Raw genomic sequence first — 23,590 nt, 5'->3', positions numbered from 1 at the left:
ACTACATAATAAATGAAAGAAATATGCCAGCTTAACAATTTATTTTTTTAATTTTCAGTAAGTGAAAAATTTTATATTGATCTACTTACGGTTTATTTATAATTAAATATTAATCTGACAAAAAAAATAATAGGATGTAATATGTTCCTCCTTTAAAGACCTTGAAAATGCAATTTTTTTTTAAAGATTATCGTTATAAACAAAATACTTATATGCAATGTAATTACCAATTATAATTCAAAAAGTAGCGATTGGTAACGACAATTGTCTGTTTTTCGAATGAAACGGAAATAGTAGCATAAAAAATCATTAAGAATTAGTTGTAGAGTTTTTTATAACCTTTAAAACAAGCACAATATGACGTCTATATCTTTAAATTTGGCCAAGTTATGACTGTTTTCAGTTGACACCGCGCTTTGGTCGTGATTTATTCCAATAAAAATCAATTATGCCGTCGTGACGTTTCAATAAAAATCGGAAAAAAAAAATTTTTAATCTATTTTGTCATTTTCATTGAGAACAAAAATTTTCATGCACTGGAGGCCAAAAAAAAAATATTTTTTTTTTTTGAATAGGTCTAATATATATGTACAATATGAACCTTACTTCGCCTAACAAATGCAAGCATAACCAATAAATACAAATAAAAATACTTGTATATTAATATATACAATGGCTGCGCACCAATTCACAGGGCATTACAATTTAGGGCTTTTTTCCTCCACTGGCGGCGCTTGTAGAGCTTTTGTATGTGAAATCTTTATAAAAAAACTTCGACAAGCGCTATCACTGGCAAAAAAAAGCCTATTAAATTGTAAAAAATTTGCCCTGTGAATTGGACTGCTGGACACAGGCTTGTGTTTCCAGGCTTGAGACAGGCCCGAGAGCCGGGTAATCAGGCTTGTCCCAGGCTTTTGCCCATCGTCACTTCCTACCTGGGACACATGTGGATTCAAACGCCATAATGATAAAAATTCTCGACGCTCGATTCTGATTGGTCAACTAAAAACGTTAATAACCCAGGCACAAAGCGTCGTAGATTTAAAATTCAAAAACATTAATTATTTGAAATTTTAAGTACAATCTCGTAGTTACCTACCATGCTTGACTTACAAGACACCCTGTATAACCACATAATTTTATTTGCCTCATTCACTCCCCAGCCATTGATAAAAATACATTAAAATACTTTATATTAGAAGCTTGTGTCTTGCCTGTCTTATTGATATCCCCTGCCTCATAGGAGCCTTGAAAGTGCAGGCCTGACACAAGCCTGTCCCTATTGATTTTCTCAGTTTTTGACAATCCTCGGTAGATTGACCTGGAAAGATAATGATAATAATATCAATAATAATGAAAATAGAGTATAAATATAAATGAGACAATAATAATAGAATTGAACCGAGTCGTCTTTTTCTGTATACGTTGAGATTCACGTGATGCTATCTTGAACGGGAGAATTAAAAAAAAAAACAATTCAACTAAACTATATTCTGATAGTATTCCAGTCGGGATTTAATGGGGCTATCCTCTTCAGGATATATTAAGGTGTTCTTCATTCAATCCAAATCAGGATTCCATCGGGTTTCCGAAAATACGGTAAATAAAAATTATTTTCAAAAAAAATTCTATAACTGTAGTGAGGCACAAGTCTGGAAAGCACAAGCAAATTTTTCTAAATGACGATAAAGAAAGACGTCAGTGTTAAAATCTGGTTGAAGCTTGGAAAAACTAAAAACACCTTGTGGCCTAGTGGGCAAGACTGCAGTTGTCCAGGAAACAAAAGACTAAGGTTCGCTTCCCGGCTATGTCACTTCTTATTGCTTCCAAGTTTTTTATTTAAAATGACCAAGTCAAGTATCAAAGCTTCTTTCAAGCCGTTTTGTTTCAGGCTTGTTTCCGTCGTTAATTTCTAATTGCCAAATATATATTTAACGATGTCCATGTAATAAAATCATATGTTTACTGAAGATTTTTACAAATCTGACAGTTATTTTGGTCTTACAATGGTAAAAAAATTTTTGCGAACTGGTGAATTCAAATCACATGACTCTTAAAATTTATATTAGTGGCAACGAGTAATATACTGATCGTCTATGCCCATAAAGGTTCAGCTTGGTAATAAAAAATCCTTCTCGTCATAAATAAAAAATGTCATATTTTTTAGCAAATTTTTATAGAAATAGAATTCAAAAAGTTATGTTCAATATTTTATGATTGCATGATTCTTTGATTCTGAATTGATATCCCATCAGTTTTGAGATGATTCTAATTACTATTTCATATAAATTTGAAGTCGAACGCAACTACGTTTTTCTTCAAATTTTAATAATTGAAAAACAAAGCACAACTGTTTTTTAACTAGCACAGATGGGTGAAAATGTCATTATAGAGTTTGATTTATTTCCCAGTAACAGCCTCATATCATTCAAATCCTACTTATTTGCATACAAATAAATTCAGTATATAGATACTCATCGTAACTTCATTATTGCATCTACTGTTCATTAGGCTACCTGTGTCATAAGACAATTACGTGTAAATTACGCATATAGAAAATGGCATTAATGACGAAAAGACGATGCGTAATTCTACATTTTCATTGTAGTAAGAATTTTCCATCGAAATCGACAGAAAATCAAAACGCAGATGTCTATTGAATCATGAATATAAATCACAATATTATTTTTATTTTTATTACATGTGACATTTAGATGACTGTTCAATAATAATATTTTTCGAATTTTTGTTTGTCAAAATTTAGTCCAAATTGGAAGATCATTTTTTACATTTGAGCTTCATATATTATTTTAAAAACTATAAATATAAAAATTAAAAAAGACTGCAAGCTGTGGATACTTAATAAAAATTTATACGAATTCCAAGTTATCTTGATGAGATTTCATATTATAGAAACGTGACTTTGAATGCTATCTGGTAAATTATGAAGTACCAGAAGATTTTCGATAGCATAAAAAATAACTGTGATTATTCATTTCACAATAAACAAACCACCCACGAAAGTGACATCAATAGTGTCAGATATAGTAGAAAATGAATCAGAAAAACGTATGTGATAGACAAGGACCTAGCACTAGCCGATCAGTTGGTGCATGCGCAAAAATTTACCACGTGAGTTTGCGAATTCGTCGGGCCATGATATCCTTGTAATATGTAGTCAGTATTGTGCGCGTCTTAATTCGTAACGCTTGCCGTCTTGATATCGAAATCATCTGACCTTTCGTTCTCTATATTCTATTCTGATATCAAGCTTTTATAATTGCAATGTGTTATGATGTAAGGACAAAAAAAAGTTTAGCAAATAACTTTCGCTAATTATTCCTATATTTATTCACTTATATGATGTACATGCCATGAATAAGGGATATTATCTTTTATATATATAAATAAATTTGATAAAATAAAAATAATGTATATTTTCGAAATCATTTCATATTTTATGGGAACGCTAATGAACTCGCTATTTTACCGAGTATAATATTAACGATGACATTTGTAATTGAAAACAAATAAAAGAAAACAATATGATGAAGTTAAAAGAAATGTAAGTTTATTAATGTTATTTCATTAGTGATTTAATAGAAAACAAGAAGGAATAACGTGTCATCTTCAAATGTCATGTTACAGTGGATTCACCATCAGAAGAAATTCTGGACCGTATGTTTTCTTTTTTTTTATCGAAATTATAGACCTGTAATAACTAAACAATTGAACTTTAATTTTCTCTAGTTTTCCATTAAAGTAGGATAGAAAAAATATTATTCATAAAATGTTCTAAACCCAAAAGTGAATTTTTTACAAATTCAACTTAAAAGAGTTATTAGTATATTAAATGTTTTTTAAGAAGATCATTAAAAATAAAATATTGTTTCATAGATATAAAGTCAATAATTTACCGAAATACATTATATTTATCTTTTTAGTAATCACTTGAAGCATAATTACAGAAGTATAAATAAAATTTAAAAACTAAAATTGCATTGAAAAATTCATATTTTTATGGGTGTCATATACTTTTTCGATAACACTTTTTAAATAAAACAGAAGTACTGGGTACTACGACGTTTTTTTTTTTGAAATAAGAAACTTTTATCATCAGCTCACATTGACATGTTAAAATAAATTATTAATAGAACTAAAAAGTCGACCTTTATTAAACATCAATATATTGCAAGTTGATATAGCCTTTCAATGTCATAATGCTAAAGATTATCGTTGATATAAATATTTCTGTCGTTTACTATAATCGAACTTAATTTACTTATTAGTGGATACCTATGGGTGAATTTTATTCACATGTGGATACCTATCGGGTGAATTTTCTTTCTTTCCATGAACTATAGTATGAAAATACTAATATATGAAAGAAAGAAAATTCACCCGATAAGTATCCACATGTTTAGAGTTTTCGACATCAGTCGACAATAATGTTTATTTTGATAAGGCAAAATGCTGAATATTTGTTTATTTATGGGCCATAAAGGTGTTCTTATTTATTTTATTTTTTTGTAGGAATCATTCTTTTTCACTGAAAAAAAAGCCGATTCAGAGAAAATGCTTGCATTGCAAAATAAGAAATTCTATACTAAAGAAAAAAAAAAGTTGATGAGATAAAAGTTTAGTTCTTGGAAATTTTCAAATTCAGAACAAGAAAACTAAGTATTTTATAAACACAATTAGAAAATTTTTGCAATTTTGTTAATATTTTAATTCTATTGTCTACAAAATAAACTCACAATGTCATTGTTCGTTTGATTAAAAAAAAAAAAAAAAAAAAAAAAAAAGATATTCTTAAATTTTGTTTTTATTTTTTGAATAAATTTATATTTTGATTTATTGAATTTTTTTATAAAAATATTTATTTTTTTTGTATGTATTGAATGTTTTTCTAAGTAAGGACAAAAATTTTCCAACTTCTATATTGACGCGCGCTAACTCAGGAGGTAACACATTAGCTTTCAGGTTGTAGGAGCTAGATAGGTTTATTAGTCCAGTCAACAAACTACGTTGGCTACCATTTGTGACGAAACTTATATTATAAAAAAAAAATCACATAGACTAATTCGGGGGTAGGAAATTTAAAGGGAATAATAAAGTGGGTGAAAATTTTTGTAGAGCTAAACAAAAAAATAAAAAGGGTTCAAATGCAAGGTTTTTATATCGCAAAAAGTAAGGGAGAAAATAGTTCAGGTTAGTTGTAAGAAAGAAAATTAGCTCCAATTCATTTTTCAGAGGTTTTTCCCTTATTCCAAAGGTTTAGCCGGGAAATCGTGATTCAAACTATCGATAAAAATGCCTCTAGTGATCCAGGCAAGTTCTGTCTTAAATGGGCATTTTATAAAATTTTACCCGATTTTGACGAAAAAATTATTTTAAAAGTATTTCGACCTCCCGATTTCAATAGAAATATTAAAAAAATTCTATCCCCTCGAGGGGATAAATGAAAGTATTAAACAAAATGGTTCGGAAAAAATGTTTGCTTAGTTTGAAAAAAAATCAAATGAGCTATAACGAAGTATTGTTAATTTGCCAAATAAAATTTTGAAGTAACAAATTTTTTTTTTCAAATCATTATTGATGTACGAATTCTGCATTTATTGCTTTACATAAGCTCACGACTTTTTCTTCAAAAATAAAAAATTCAATTATTCAACAATATCTATCAATAATTTATAATAATTGTTCGAGGTGACATGCAATCATTAATTAACAACTTCTTATATTTTTTTCTCACTGAAGTACGAATTCTGCTATTATCATGATAATAGGCTGTAGTATAGCCTACGTTTTTTTCTTCAAAGATAAAAATATAATTATTTGTAGAGGATAATTTTTTTGAGGTGTCATGCAATTGTTTATTAACAATTAGATGGCACCTTTAAAGATAAATATTAAATGATTTTTTTTTATTCTTAAAAGAAAAGTCATGGGTTAATTTGTATTCATAATAACAAATTGTGTCCTTCAATGGAAAATAATAAAAAAAATTGTTTATTAACAACTGCATGGCCCCTTGGATAATAAATAATGGTGGATAGTTTTTCTATTTAATCTCGAAAAGAAAGTCGTGAGCTCATTTGAATCAATGAAAGCAGAATTCGTTCGTAAGATTAGTAAAAAAAAAAATAGTTTACTCCAGAATTTAAATTTACAATTTGTTATTGTTATTTAGAATCAAATTCTGATTTGAGTGTTTTTTTTTTTTTCATTTTTCTTGAGTTACTAAGTATCATACCAGTAACACAAATTATTTTGAATTCTTTTTTTTTGTGTGAAAAAATTTCATTAATTTTTTTTTTGTCATAGACAGTGGGTTGACGAGAGCAGCCGCTTACGGCTGCCGACAACTCTATCGTATGAATAATAAAGCCAGCCCAAATATAATTTCCTGAGGAAAATTTTTGCGTAAAAGTTAAAAAATAAAGTAAGATTTTTATATACATGTATAAGATAAAACCAGCGAACGACCTCAGCGATACTTTTAAGAAAACAGCCTTGAGCATAGTTCAGAGATTTTTTAAAGGCTGTTTTCATATCATTAGAAGCAGCCATGCGGCAGCACGGCCATAGGTCTCGTATATAAAAAAGAGAGATAGTTTTATTTTGACCCGACGTTACCCGACGCTACTTGACTCTACCCGACTAGACGCACACACGCACACACAGCTGTTGTATTTACACGCACCGTAATAGTATGAGTGACATAAACTTTTAAATTCGATTTCAATCAATTCTCTCAATTCTCGGGTGGTCGGCTCGGAATAACAACAAAAGCAATTGTTAATAAAAAAAGAATTTTAACAAATAGCCCCACCATTCAAAAATGCATCGATTTTAAAAATTTTTTTTTCGTCATATTATAAATTAAATAAACTACCCGAGTAAAAATTTCAGTCCGATTCGGATCCAGGACGGATCCGGTTTACCTGATTACATATCCGAATCGGGTCAAGCTGGCCAGATCCGATTCGGACTGAAAATGTAACACCGGCTAGGCTCCGAATCGGATCCGGTGAACCGGATCCGGTTACAATAGGGACACCGTGGCTAAATCGGATACCAAATTATGTATCCGAAATTACATTTAAATCGGATCCGATTTTACATCCAAAACGGATCCGATTTTACATCCAAATCGGATCCGATTTTACATTCAAATCGGATCCGATTTTATATTTAAACCGGATCCGAATTTTGTTTTAAAAAAATTTTGATTAAAAAAAAAAAATATATTTGCTTTTTTCAATTATTTTTTTTAACAATCCTTATTAACAGTATTTTTATCTTAGAAAATTCAACCTAAACTAAACTAAAATTCCGGATTTTGCGGGGATCGATCTCGGGGCTATTCTGTTCAAAGTCGGCAACTCTATCCTATTGACCACGGCGGCGTACGTGGAATCGATGAAATCAAAAGTCCTTTACAAGTGTAGAAAGTTATTTCAAAATTACAATAGAAAAACTTGATATGATTAATACTATATATATGCAACAATGTATTTATTATTATCAAAAAATAAAATGACATTCTGAAATTAATTTTTTTTTTTTTTTTTTTCAAATACTTCTAAGTTGGATCCGTTTCAAATCAGAGAAACCGGATCCGGCTTACCTTAGCCAAGCCTGAGCGAATCCGGAAGTTAACTTTGACAAAAAAAACAAACTTCAATTAAAGTCCAGCATTCCGGATTCGATTCGGATCAGGATAGAGTAAGGAAAACCGGATCCAGTTAGCCTTAACTAAACCTGACTAAACCCGGAGATAACTTTTAAAAAAAAATAAAGTCCGATTAAAGTCCGGCAATCTGGATCTGATTCGGATCAGGAAAGAGTAAGGAAAGACGGATCCGGTTAGCCTTAGCCAAACCTGACTGAACCCGGAGATAACTTTAAAAAAAGAAACAAGGTCCTATTAAAGTCCGGCATTCCGGATCCGATTTGGATCAGGATAGAGTAAGGAAAACCAGAACCGGTTAGCCTTAGCCAAACCTGACCGAACCCGGAGATAACTTTGAAAAAAAAATAAAGTCCGATTAAAGTCCGGCAATTTGGATCCGATTCGGATCAGAAAAGAGTAAGGAAAGCAGGATCCGGTTAGCCTTAGCCAAACCTGACTGAACCCGGAGATAACTTTGAAAAAAAAAATAAGGTCCGATTAAAGTCCGGATAATTCGATCCGGAGGCCGGATCAGGATAGAGTAAGGAAAATCGGATCCGGTCAGCCTTAGCCAAACCTGACTGAACCCGGAGATAACTTTGAAAAAAAAAATAAGGTCCGATTAAAGTCCGGCAATCTGGATCCGATTCGGATCAGGATAGAGTAAGGAAAACCGGATCCGGTTAGCCTTAGCCATAACGGATCCGAAAAGGGTCAGGAAACCCGGATCTGGATTACCTTAGCCATACTGGATCCGATTCGGATCAGGATCCGGCCAAGCCGGATTCAATTTCCACTCGGGTATCGTATGCACAAAATAATATTGCTATTTCTATTTTCTCGCGGCCCGCAATTATTTTTGGGGGAAAAGAGGTGGTTTTTTCGTGAAAATGCCCCACAACGAAATTAATGTACTACAATTAAAGAAAATTTTCCCGTTTTTATTTTTTTTTTCCGTCGATTATTGAGAAAGTTATTCGTGATTTCTCCCACAAAATTTTTTTTTGTACTCTTTTTGCGACGCGTAATTATTTTTGGGGGAAAAGGGGTGGTTTTTTCGTAAAAATGCCCTACAACGAAATCAATGTACTACAATTAAAGAAAATTTTCCCTTTTTTATTTTTTTTTCCGTCGATTATTGAGAAAGTTATTCGATATTTCTCCGACCAAAATATTTTTTCTTCTATTCTTTACGCGACGCGTAATTATTTTTGAGTTTATGCAAATATTAATTTTTTATTAGGCAAGACACGAAAATTTATTTAGTTTATAATAATCTACATATTGTCTACTATATATTACAATTTTTTTTTTTTAGCGAAATAACACCCCTTTCCCCCAAAAAATAATCACGCGTCGCGAAAAGAATAAAAAACAAAATTTTTTTGCCGGAGAAATCCTGAATAACTTTCTCAAGAATCGAAGGAAAAAAAAAATAAAAACAGGAAAATTTTCTTTAATCGTAGTACATTGATTTCGTTGTTGGGCATTTTTACGAAAAAACCACCCCTTTTCCCCAAAAAATAATTACGCGTCGCGAAAAGAATAGAAAAAAAAATATTTTGGTCGGAAAAATCACGAATAACTTTCTCAATAATCGACGGAAAAAAAAAATAAAAACGGGAAAATTTTTTTTAATTGTAGTACATTAATTTCGTTGTAGGGCATTTTTACGAAAAAACCACCAAAAATAATTACGGGCCGCGAGAAAATAGAAATAGCAATATTATTATGAACATACGATAGTTTATTTAATTTATAATATGACGAAAAAAAATTTTTAAAATCGATGCATTTTTGAATGGTGGGGCTATTTGTTAAAATTCTTTTTTTATTAACAATTGCTTTTGTTGTTTTTCCGAGCCGACCACGCGAGAATTGAGAGAATTGATTGAAATCGAATTTAAAAGTTAATGTCACTAATACTATTACGGTGCGTGTAAATACAACAGCTGTGTGTGCGTGTGTGCGTCTAGTCGGGTACAGTCGAGTAGAGTCGGGTAACGTCGGGTCTAAATAAAACTATCTTTCTTTTTTATATATCTATCGTGGTCGCTCAGGAGAGTTTTGAGTGGGGACTTGTGAGGGGAAACGCGTTAATCAAAAAATATAAAATTTTAAAAATTAATTACGCGAAAACGGATAGTTAAAAAAAAAAAACTTATAGGACTAACCCCCCCTAAAATATTATTCTCTACAACTTTTATTTGGAACATTTTTATCTTATTCTAACAGGGATCGCGGAATCAATAATTTTATTTTTAATTAATTTTTTTTAACCCTTTCCCGGGGGGATAGAATTTTTTAAATGTTTTTATTGAAATCGGGAGGTCGAAATCCTTCAAAATAATTTTTTGTCATAATCGGGTAAAATTTTTTAAAATGCGCATTTAAAACAGAGCTTGCCTGGATCATAGTCGATCGGGAAAAAGAGACGCGGAGTCTTTTTTACCCCTCATTCGTAACTCATCCAAGACACAAATTCCGAGAATTTTAAATAAAAGAATGATTTAGAATAAAAAAAAAAATCAAAATTATTTGAAATTACTATTATAGGTAGACAGGTTCGATCCTAATCTGGAGACAGTCATTTGTACAAAAAAATAGGATCAAAAATCTTACAATAAAAAAAAAAAAATAACAATTGGTAATTCCAAAAATTATTCACTAATCCTTATATAAAAAGGACGAACATCATCGGTCTTCCGGACATTTGATTGGTCATTGTTTTTTTCTCACTTACTCTCATATGAATTTCTTTCTGTTTGCCTTTTTCTATTGATTTTTTATTTATTTCGTTAGCAACAAAAAAACAAAAAAAATAAAGAGTGAGTATGATATAGTTTTTTTTTTTGTTGCTATTGAAATAAATCAAATGAACAAAGAGTGATCTTCGAAGGATTAAATCGGTAATACATACGAGCGCTTGATGGACCGCGCGACACATAAAATGTTTATTGTTTATTATTGTTATAAACAAATGCATTAGTAGAAATCTACAAAAAAATATATTTTTCTTCTTCAAAATGTCCTTAATTTAATGGATTCTTCAGAAATACTGTGCAACAAATATTTATTGTAAAAAAAATTGTTTCAACTTTTAAAAATTTTAACTCCATAATTTTCCACTGGTCTTTTTATTTTCAATATTTTTTTCTACAATAAATATTTGTTGCACAGTATTTCTGAAATATCCATTATATAAAGGACATTTTGAAAAAGTAAAATATATTTTTTTGTGGTTTTCTACTGATGCATTTTTTTATAACAATAATAAACAATAAACATTTTAGAAATTATGGATACAGGCGCGCGTAGCGCGCCAATGTGCTCGTTATTCAAATAGAATAAAATGTCATTTTATTTTAACAAAATTTTTCTTATATTGATTGCTTGTTGCCTTGACTTGATTCTTTTTATATTTTATTTCAAAAAAATCAATATTGTTTTGATTTGAGTCAAATGTCGTTTTACTACAGAAAAATTTTTTTTCCTATTTTATTGTTTGTTGATTTGAATAAAACGACTTACATTTTGAATTGGGACAATACATCATTTTATTTGAGCGAAATTTTTCTCAAATTGAAACTCAAATAGCTTTATGTTTATATAATTCTTAGTAATCCGTAGGTCACTAATGTTTTCGTTTTTCATTTGGCTTTTTGATATTTTGCGATATCTATTAAACTTTTTAATCGAATTGGCTTTGAATTAGCTTATTTTCTTTTATTTTTTTTGAAGTGAAACTTCTTTACGGACGGTAGCAAAAAAAATTCGAGGCCCTGCTAGCGTTACGCGCTCGCGTTTACTCTCGCGTTTACTCTCTCGTATACTCTCTTGTAGACATTCTCCCGTATACTCCCTTGTAGACGTTCTCTCGTATACTTTCTGCTATACTCTCTGCTATACGCTCGGTCGCAAGCGGATAAAGAGAGGAGAATTACATAGAGAGAAGGGAAGCCGGCAAGCATTATACATGCACTATATATAGCGTATAAACTCGGAGCGTCAGCTGCTATGTGTGTATGCGTGTGCGACTTTTTTTTTTTTATTTAAATATTATTAAACAGTTTAACTGAGTTTAATACTTGAATAATTGATTTTTAAAAAAAATTCATTTAAACGTCATATTATCTCACGTGTTTAAAGAACCATTATTATAATAACAATAAAATTATTGTTATTATTATTATTTATACTATAAATAATTTAGGGTGTTTTTTTTTTTTCGATATTTTTTTTTCTCTTCACCCATCTTTATACAAGTTTATACAACTCTAAATCATGCCCAGAAAAAATTTGAACTCAATTGAAAAATATTTAGAGGTGGTTCAGGGGTCATTTGTTTTTTCCATTTAATTAACATGGGGTTAATACACTTCATTCACTATTTTTATCATGGAGGCTTTAATTTTCGACCATTCAAGTTCGCGTTGGTCTCATTTTATACAGTATTAAATTCTATAGCATATAATATTCATAGTTTTGATCATTTACAATTAAAAAAAATAGTGAAATAATGCTTCAAAAAGGTAGTATTTACAATTTTTCTGAAAAACAAAATTGTAAATACTAATTGTAAAATTCAATACTCTATAAAATGAGACCAACGAAAACTTGAACGGTCGAAAATTAAAGCTTCCATGATCAAAATGGTGAATGAAGTCTATTAAACCCATGTTAATCAAATGGAAAAAACAAATGACCCCTGAACCACCTCTAAATATTTTTCAATTGAGTTCAAATTTTTTCTGGGCATGATTTAGAGCTGTATAAACTTATATGTTGATGGGTGAAGAGAAAAAAAAATATCGAAAAAAAAAAAAACACCCTAATAAAGATATATAAATGATGATAATTATGACAACAATAATTTTGATAATATTACCAATTATTCACAATAGTATTGATATTAATAATAATAATATCTATAATAATAATATTTTGAATATAAATACTAATAATTATCAATATTTATATATGAATGTTATTGTCAATATTATTGATATCATTATTAATTTCACTGATATTATTATAAATCGATAATATTATTGTTATTATTACTAATATTATATTGATATTATTATTATCGATGATATTTTTGAAATTATTATTTTATTTATTCTATGGTTATATATGAATAATCTTATTATAAATAATAATAACTCTAATAATATTATGATTAACAATAGTAATAATATCGATAGTATCAATTATATCGTCGCATTAAAGAATGAAGGGCGTAAGTGCCAAAAACGTCAATTTTAAAGGAAAAAGGGCGTAAGTGCAAATTTATAAATTTCCGGGTTTTTTATCTAATTTTAATACTTAAAAAAAAGGGAAAATGGCCGTAACAACCTTTGATAAAGGGTAAAGGGCATATGTCCAAGGATTTACGCCTTTTTTTCCGTTATCAAAGTAATTTTTGATAAAAGATGAAGGGCATATTTTCAATTTTATTTGAAATTTATTTAATGGCAGGATTTTTTAAATTATTGATTGTTTACTGATAAATATACTCATTTTATTATCAATAAGAAAAACATAAAAATAATTACAAATCTTCATCTTTTATTAAAAATGATTTTGAGAATGGAAAAAAGGCGTAAGTCCCTGAACATACGCACTTTTTTTTTTTCCTTAAGCCTTAAAATTAAATGCAAAGCCCGAAAATTCATAAATTCATAAACTTACGCCCTTCTTCCATTAATGTGACGATATAAATAATAAAATTTATAATAATAATATTCGAAATATAAATACTAATGATTATTATTAACTAATAATATTTATATTTGAATATAATTGTCAGTATTAATATTATTATTATTATTATTATTATTAATATTCAGCGTGACATGAAACTACTCTGAAAGAAGTTTCACTTCCCCCGCGCGTACTCGCAACACGCTAATTTTTTTTGCAAACACAATGTCATTTTCTATTGAAATATTTGGGCCTCAATGAATTTTTGATCTCAATTTTCGGGTCAGGGCCACAACCTTGAATTATTTGATTACGATGACTAACGTTTCGATCGACGACTGTTCATTAGTAGACTTTCCGATATTTTTTTTCGAATTGAAAATAAATAAAAATACCTAAATTTTCGATAAAAAAAAAATTTTGTGAGCCATCTAGACTCGCGGGTTTATTATGTGTAAACATCTTCGGCGTGTTTCTACGAAAAATTCCTACGAATGCGCAAAGTGGTTAAAGATGAAGTTGAAATATGAAAAAAACGGCTATTTATCGGTTATATGTCGTATAGTTATTGAAATAACGAATTATTCTCAAATTTAATAATGGCAATCAATAGAGATCGTCGGGGAAAAGAAAATGTTTTTAAAAAAATTTCAATATCTCGAATAGTTTTCAAGTTATAATATTTTTTAAAATTTCGATATATCGATTTTTTTTTATTTATTCATTTAATAATGGAAGTCAATTAAACTCATCAAGGAGAAAAAAAAATCGAATACAATTTTTTGATCGCGCGAATAGTTTTCGAATTATCGATATCTTTCTAATGTTAATGATAATTTTTTTCATAATTGATAATATAATAGAGCTAAGTACAAAAATAAAGCTAAGTAAAAAATATAGCTAAGTAAAAAATATAGCTAAGTAAAAAATATAGCTAAGTAAAAAATATAGCTAAGTAAAAAATATAGCTAAGTTAAAAATATAGCTAAGTTGAAAATATAGCTGGTAAAATTATGTAGATATTGTGTGTTTGGCTATAAATATATAGCTAAATAAAAAAAATAGCTAAGTAAAAAATATAGCTAAGTAAAAGATATAGCTGGTAAAATTATGTAGGTATTGTGTGTTTGGCTATAAATATAGCTAAGTAAAAAATATAGCTAAGTAAAAAAAATAGCTAAGCAAAAAATATAGCTAAGTAAAAAATATATAGCTAAGTAAAAAATATATAGCTAAGTAAAAAATATAGCTAAGTAAAAAAAATAGCTAAGTAAAAAATATAGCTAAGTAAAAAACCTAGCGACCAAGTAAAAAAAACTTGGATATATTCATTATTTTCGAAAAAAAAATATATATTCGTGCTTAACAATACGCGACAATCAATAATTAGCAGTTTTTTTGAAAAAAAAAACAAAAATTTCGACTTTTTTTTTTGAGAAAAAAAAATTGTATACATTTAAAAAAAAATATCGATAATTTGATAACTATTCGAGATATAAAAATTTTTATTGGGCTTTTTTTTTAGCTTGACGAGTTTTATCGATTGCCTTTATTAATATTAAACAAAAAAACTTAATATATCGAAATATATAAGTTATTATAACTCGAAAACTATTCGCGATATCGAATTTTTTTATGTTGACTTTTTTTTTTACTTGACGAGATTCATTGATGGCCATTATTAAATTCGAGAATTAATCGTTATTTCAATAACTACACGATTTATAACCGACAAATAGCCGTTTTTTCCATATTTCAACTCCATTTTTAACCACTGCGCATTCGTAGGAATTTTTTCCGTATTTTTCCCGTAATCGTGAGAAAATTTTCTATAAAAACCGAATAAAAAAACATGTTGTCTCGGTTATGATAATATCTTCTGAAATTCTTCTGTACAATTACAATAATAATTTTCTCTTTCAAACTAACACATCAGTCATCAATGTCTATTTCTCTTTTTTTAAAACATAAAATTAGTCAATATTATAAATAAATTATTATTGTACAATAATTCAGTATTATCTTTTGTATTTAGGAAATATTATTTTATATAAACAATAATAATAGGTATATTAATCTTGTAAATGAAAAATACTTGCATATGCATGTATATATATGTACAATATGAACTTTACTTCGCCTAACAAATGCAAGTATAACTAATAAATACAAATAAAATACTTGTATATTAATATATACAACGGCGCATATATATATATAATAATAAATAAATTAAATATATAAATATACGCGCATTTAAATTCATCTATACTATAGAACGGCTGATGGTAACGGTTACCGACTGATTACCATGGCGCTGCAAGGTGCAATGTAGACTGAGGGTGCGAACTCACGACACGCAAAAGTTTGCGTTTTTACATGGCTGCCATAATTCTAAACATGGCGCCTCCGTGATTTAATCCACCCGCTCGACAATGTTTAATTCACACGCACGTTTAAATCACTCGAAATTACCATTACTATATATTGCCAAAATATCACTGAAAAATGTAGTTGTGTGTAATGTGTGTGTAGTGTATCTAGTGTTCAAAGCTTGGATCATGGAGGCGCCATGTTTAAAATTACGGCAGCCATGTTTAGAATTATGGCAGCCATGTAAAAACGCAAACAGAAAATGGATTCCTGCCCAGATCCGTTACCGGATCTGACGTCTAAACTCTATGTTTTTTCCTTTTACTCTAACCCAACCCGCGCCTAAAGATGTTTACACATCAAAAATATTTCTACGGAACACTTAGGTTGTGACGGAAACTTGACTATATTTTTTTCTTAAGTTTATTGTTTACTTTTTTTAAAAAAACAGAAGTTCTTAAGTCGAGACAATTTTTTTCCAACTGACAATTTTTTATTTTTAATTTAAGTGAAAATTCTCAGGAAAAAATTTAGTGATCTGAAGAAAATATTTTGTTGACAACTACAATTTTTTTTCTCTAAGTACTTTATGATAAATTAACTTCAGTTGTAGAACGGGGATTCTTTTCCTCAATTTTAATTTTCGTCATCCTATAGCTTTTAAATTTTTTAACCGATTTGACTTTCTTTAAGCTGATATCGTAGATGTTTTTTTCAGTAATGAGTAATAGGAGAAAAATTTTGAAAAATCAAATATTAATCAAGACTTTTTCTAATTTTTTAAATTTTTGCATCAACAAAATTTCTTGATTTGGGCCTTATAGATTTTTCATTGAATATTTCATAAATGACCTAAATTTTTTTTGTTGAACGATGTTTTTTCCATTATTTTTGAAAACATTCTGTTCTATGAGTAGTTAATAGTATATTTCGTTACAAGTGCCCACTTAGAGAGTGTGCTCTCAACGAATTTGGAGGGGCAAGCACGAGCCTTGGCTTTAAGAAGCCAAAAAAAAAAAATAAGGCCATTTTTTGAGGCCATTTTTAAGAGGCCAAAAATATAAGGCCGTTTTAAAGGGCTATTTTTAAGAGGCCAAAAAAAAAAGGCCATTTTTTGAGGCCATTTTTTCCATGTACGAGGTTCAGACCGTCTTTTTTTTAAACTATATTTCACCATGTTGCCATGGTATTTACGGCAAGCTGAAATAACAGACGAACTTCCCGGCTCTGTTCATAACAAAAAGAAAATTTATATCAAATAGTAATAATTTGTCTTTCTGCATTTTGTACCATGTGAACATAGTAAAATTCGCTTCAAATATCGTAATTAATATAAAACACACAATAAAAACCCGCGATATAAAGTATTACAGAGTATTGTTTTTGAATACTCGACACTTTTAAACAGAGTATTAAAAAGTATTACTGCAGTAATACTTTTGTGGCGCACAGCGATACTCACTCATTATTTATATTATTTTTCAATACTCTGTAACCCAGGTAGAAAAATATGTGTCGCGCCCGACTTAATAAAGTCGGAGGAAGGTCGGGAGTTCAGTCGGGCCGACGTCGGATATTCTGTTAAATTCCCTTAAAGTAAAAAATTTAGAATATCGATTGCATTTTCCCAAAGAAACTTAATTGTTGATAGATAGACTATTTATGTTTGTAATTTGTTTTTAATCATTCTAATCATAAATATTTTTCAATAGATTAAGTATAATTTTTTGTTTTACTCGAATTAACATTAAAATGACAGCTTGAGGTTAAAGTCGAGATTTTAGACGACATTTAAGGGAAAACGGTTCTCATCCAATTACTGTATATCGAAAATACTAAGCCTGCTGTTGTACCGGCAGGCTAGCGACGAGTAATTTTAAATATGCAACTTTAACAATCATGTTCATGTTTGAATCGGTTTGGATTAAAAACAACAAGTTTAATGAATAAAAATGTCGTCTTGAATATTGTATTAAAATATAATTACCAATTGTTTTAACATCTGTATATTGTATTGTTGACTCAGGTATATTATCATTATCATGTAGGAAATAAGGTAGCTAACCATACTGCTTTTCCTTGAAAATTTTTATTTATTATTTAATAAATAAAGTACATGTAAATTTATTTAACAAAAATAAAGATGTCCAAGGAAAAGCAGTAGCTAAGGAAAAGATGTAGCTAAGGAATTGAGGTTGCCAAAAAATTGTTTTTTAAGGAAATAATGTTGCTTAAAATATAATTTTTTGGCAACCTCATTTCCTTAGCTACATTCTTTTCTTAGCTACTGTTTTTTGTTAGACATTTGTATTTTTAAAAAATAAATTTACATGTATTTTATTTATAAAATAAATAAAAAATGCTCAAGGAAAAACAGTAGCTAAGGAAAAGATGTAGCTAAGGAATTAATGTGACTAAGGAATTATTTCCTTGAAACATAATTCTTTGGCAACCTCAATTCCTTAGCTACATCTTTTCCTTAGCTACTGCTTTTTCTTGGACATTTGTATTTTAAAAAAATAAATTTACATGTATTTTATTTATAAAATAAATAAAAAATGTCCAAGGAAAAGCAGTAGCTAAGGAAAAGATGTAGCTAAGGAATTAATGTGACTCAGGAATTATTTCCTTGAAACATAATTTTTTGGCAACATTAATTCCTTAGCCACATTAATTCCTGAGCTAAATCTTTTCCTTAGCTACTGTTTTTCCTTGGTCATTTTTTATTTATTTTATAAATAAAATACATGTAAATTTATTTTTTGAAAATACAAATGTCCAAGGAAAAGCAGTAGCTAAGGAAAAGATGTAGCTAAGGAATTGAGGTTGCCAAAGAATTATGTTTTAAGGGAATCATTTCTTAGTCACATTAATTCCTTAGCTACATCTTTTCCTTAGCTACTGCTTTTCCTTGGACATTTGTATTTTTAAAAAATAAATTTACATGTATTTTATTTATAAAATAAATAAAAAATGACCAAGGAAAAACAGTAGCTAAGGAAACGATGTAGCTCAGGAATTAATGTGGCTAAGGAATTAATGTTGCCAAAAAATTATGTTTCAAGGAAATAATTCCTGAGTCACATTAATTCCTTAGCTACATCTTTTTCTTAGCTACTGCTTTTTCTTGGACATTTTTTATTTATTTTATAAATAAAATACATATAAATTTATTTTTTAAAAATACAAATGTCTAACAAAAAACAGTAGCTAAGAAAAGAATGTAGCTAAGGAAATGAGGTTGCCAAAGAATTATGTTTTAAGGAAATAATTCCTTAGTCACATTAATTCCTTAGCTACATCTTTTCTTTAGCTACTGCTTTTCCTCGGACATTGTTTTTATTTATTTCATAAATAAAATACATGTAAATTTTTTTTTAAAAAATACAAATGTCCAAGAAAAAGCAGTAGCTAAGGAAAAGATATAGCTAAGGAATTAATGCTGCCAAAAAATTATGTTTCAAGGAAATAATCCCTTAGTCACATTAATTCCTTAGCTACATCTTTTCCTTAGCTACTGCTTTTCCTTGGACATTTTTTATTTATTTTATAAATAAAATACATGTCAATTTATTTTTTAAAAATACAAATGTCCAAGGAAAAGCAGTAGCTAAAGAAAAGATGTAGCTAAGGAATTGAGGTTGCCAAAGAATTATGTTTTAAGGAAATGATTCCTTAGTCACATTAATTCCTTAGCTACATCTTCTCCTTAGCTACTGCTTTTCCTTGGACATATGTATTTTAAAAAAATAAATTGACATGTATTTTATTTATAAAATAAATAAAAAATGTCCAAGGGAAAGCAGTAGCTAAGGAAAAGATGTAGCTAAGGAATTAATGTGGCTAAGGAATTAATGTTGCCAAAAAATTATGTTTCAAGGAAATAATTCCTTAGTCACATTAATTCCTTAGCTACATCTTTTCCTTAGCTACTGCTTTTCCTTGGACATTTTTTATTTATTTTATAAATAAAATACATGTAAATTTATTTTTTAAAAATACAAATGTTCAAGAAAAAGCAGTAGCTAAGGAAAAGATGTAGCTAAAGAATTATGTTTTAAGGAAATAATTCCTTAGTCACATTAATTCCTTAGCTACATCTTTTCCTTAGCTACTGCTTTTCCTCGGACATTTTTTATTTATTTCATAAATAAAATACATGTAAATTTTTTTTTAAAAAATACAAATGTCCAAGGAAAAGCAGTAGCTAAGGAAAAGATGTAGCTAAGGAATTAAGGTTGCCAAAGAATTATTTTTTAAGCAACATTATTTCCTTAAAAAACAATTTTGTGGCAACCTCAATTCCTTAGCTACATCTTTTCCTTAGCTACTGCTTTTCCTTGGACATTTTTATTTTTGTTAAATAAATTTACATGTACTTTATTTATTAAATGAATAAAAATGTTTAAGGAAAAGCAGTATGGTTAGCTACCTTATTTCCTACATGATAATGATAATAATCATAATAGTAATATACCTGAGTCAACAATACAATATATAGATGTTAAAACAATCGGTAATTATATTCTAATACAATATTCAAGACGATTTTTTCATTTATCAAACTAGTTGTATTTAATCCCAACCGATTCAAACATGAACATAATGATTGTTAAAGTTGCATATTTAAAATTACTCGTCGCTAGCCTGCCGGTAAAACAGCAGGCTTAGTATTTTTGATATACAGTAATTGGATGAGAACCGTTTTCTCATAAATGTCGTCTAAAATCTCAAGCTGTCATTTTAATGTTAATTCGAGTAATACAAAAAATTATGCTTAATCTATTGAAAAATATTTATGATTAGAATGATTAAAAACAAATTACAAACATAAATAGTCTATCTATCAACAATTTAGTTTCTTTGGGAAAATGCAATCGATATTCTAAATTTTTTACTTCAAGGGAATTTAACAGAATATCCGACGTCGGCCCGACTGAAATCCCGACTTTCCTCCGACTTAATAAGTCGGGACACTCAGTCGGCCGACAGTCGGGCCGACGGAAGTTTTCTACCTGGGAATACTCAAATTTTTTATCCCGGGGTGTCTCATCAACTAGATTGTTGAAATAGAATAATAAATAAATATGTAAATGCATAATGCTTCATTATATTTATTACTCTAGTTCGAGGCTTTAAATCCCGTTCTTATAGAAAAAAGAATAGTAGTTCTATTTCCCTTAAAATAACTTCAAGTTTAGTTAGTTTAGGTCAAATGGGGTCGATAGGTTCACTTCATTACTACACGGAGAGAATTTTTTATTTTTTTAACGAAAAAAAACAGCAAATTTTACGATGGCCTATATAGCTGAGCTACGCCATCTGTTCATTTTATGATATATTCATATGGGCCATAGCGAAATATCGTGTGAACGTGGCTATTTTTTTTTTTTTTTTTGTGTACCATAGTAATTTTTGTTATGGTCAAACGCAAAATTTATTTTGTTTATCAAAAATATTATAAAAAAAATTTTTTTTTTGATGTCATTGTTTATAATTTATTTATTTTTTTTTTTTCTTATTCCCTACGATAAAAGTTTTACATAAAAATTTAAACCTATTGAAATATTTACTATCATTTTAACGAAAAAAAACAATAGTAGTCTTGAAAAATTAGCGATTTTCTCATGTTTTTTTTTTGCTATTTCCCGATGAAATAATTACAACGCATAAAGAAATTTTTACAGAAACCAAATTTACAATTTAAAAAAAGATCTGGTAACGTTTGTTGGGGCGTGTGGCCCGCGTTACCGTTAAAAATTAAAAATTTTCAATACTCCGGCTAGGGCCGTGTTGACTTTATCTCTTAAATGGTTTTTGAAAGTAACAATACAATAATAGTACTTTTTTTTTTATTTTTCTGAAAATCGATTTTTTTTTTTTTTTCGTTCAAGTTAAGGCAAGCTATTTCTGTTAGAATCAACGGAATGACTTCATATTAGGCTCAAAAAACGTGGTTTTTAAAACTCCATCGCCCCTCAAGGAGTTTATCCTGATTCCAATAGTCAATTTTTTTCTATTTTTGAAACAAAAGAGACAAAAACATTTCAAAAATTCTATTTTCTACTATTTTATGAAAACTATAATTTTTTTTGAAAAAAGTTTCGACTAAAAGTTGTAGGATTTTACCACACATGCTTTTAAAGTCTTATACAAAGTATCTAGGACGATTTTCTCGAAAGTTTGAGCGTTTTTTTAAAAATTACTCGAAAACTAGAAAAGCAATAACTTTTGATAAAATTGTAGTAAAGACTTCGTATTAGGCTCAAACAACGCGTCTTTAGAAACTCCATTGCCTCTCACAAGAAAGAGCATTATCTGTTCAGTCACTTTTTTTTTTTTTTTCTAAAAACTAAATTTAAAAAAAAAAAAAAAATGGTTTTTTTTAATTTTTATGAAAAATGTGATCCATAGATCAAAATTTTTCCAGAGAGACGATAGAATTTTCGAATACGCATGTTTTAAGCCTAATATGAAGTCTCTAACACCATTTCATCACGAGTTATTGTTTGCCTAAAAAATGAAAACGGCACAAGCTATAACTCAAAATGGAGTAGTCGCAGAGGTTTCATATTAGGCTTAAAATAATCGTTTTTCAAAATTCTATAACTTTTTCGAATGAATTTTTATCGTACGAATTGTATTTTTCGTGCAAAAAAAAAAATGGCCTAATAGATATCGCTTTTCTCTATCAGGAGCGATAGAATTTCTAGAGCCGCTTCTTTTGAGCCAAATCCGAAGTCTTTACGACAATTAGTTTAGAAGTTATGGCCGTTTTTTTTTTTTGGGGAATAAGTCCAATACTGCGGCTGAGCCTTTCGGCTCCTAGCCTTCGTAATAATCCAGCCTGAAAATTACATTGCAGCATAGCAAAGAATATTTTTTTTTTTTTGCTTTGTATATTGATAAAATTTTACTCAGTTGTTGTGGACAAAATTAAAATGATCCTCTGAAAAATGTAGCATAGTAAATATTTGTCTTTCTTGGAATTCCTGTAGGTGTCACTAACAAATACAAAGCAACATATCTAAAATTACAATGGGGAATCGCAAAAGTGATGACGGACTCAGAAATGTCAACTGCCCCCACTTTTTAGTCCACTGCGCAGGCGTGACTTTGCTTATTTTCCGATTGTTGATGTAAAACAAATAAAATATTCTTTTCACGTGCGTTATCGTAGCGCAACGGATACCGCGTAGAATTTGTATCTGAAAGGTATGGGCTTCAAGTCCTGGGCTTGGACACGGTTTTTTATGTCTACGTATTTATCGTAGAAAAAAAAAAAAAAAAAGAAAAAACTTTATTTTATAATATTTTTTTTGAGCGTTTATAAACAAAGTAAATTTTGCGTTTGACCATTTTAGAAATTACTTTGCCACACCGCGGAAAGTCGCATGGCCAGTATAGGTAGCGTTCTTCATTGAAAATTGCTATGCTTCATCTCGGTTGTTAATATGATGCTATTATGGTACCAGCTTACTGTAACACAACGCAAAAATTGCTATGCTATTATATTTTTAAAAAATGTAAATTTTTTTCTGTGTAGACCCTCAATGATATGGCACCATAGCAAAATTTGCTGAAAATTTTTCTCCGTGTATAACTTGTAACATATTCTATTATTTTCTTTCTCATAATATATAACACGTCGATACGTGTCGTTGTGTGGTTGCTACGTTTGTTCATTTTCGGCAGTTAATTCATTTGAATTATGTCGTTCCTAGATCAAAAGTCATATTACAGGTTTTATTGAGTTCTATTTATTCATATTTAATAAAGAAGTATTATTATACAGGATGAAGCGTAAGTCGCGAACAGTAGGTATACTACGAG

General features: G+C 29.2%; 1 long non-coding RNA gene across 1 annotated transcript in view; it reads left to right on the top strand.

Moving 5' to 3' along the window:
* The first annotated feature begins 3,191 nt into the window (after positions 1-3,191).
* Positions 3,192-23,590, top strand: part of LOC122851949 — a 41,180-nt gene continuing 20,781 nt past the window's right edge. The window contains exon 1 of the long non-coding RNA XR_006373768.1: positions 3,192-3,678. This is a non-coding gene — a long non-coding RNA (uncharacterized LOC122851949). The remainder of the gene's footprint in view (positions 3,679-23,590) is intronic.

Source organism: Aphidius gifuensis, linkage group LG3 (genome assembly GCF_014905175.1).
Source record: "Aphidius gifuensis isolate YNYX2018 linkage group LG3, ASM1490517v1, whole genome shotgun sequence".
NCBI classification, from domain to species: domain Eukaryota; kingdom Metazoa; phylum Arthropoda; class Insecta; order Hymenoptera; family Braconidae; genus Aphidius; species Aphidius gifuensis.
This window is presented reverse-complemented; position numbering and strand designations above follow the sequence as displayed.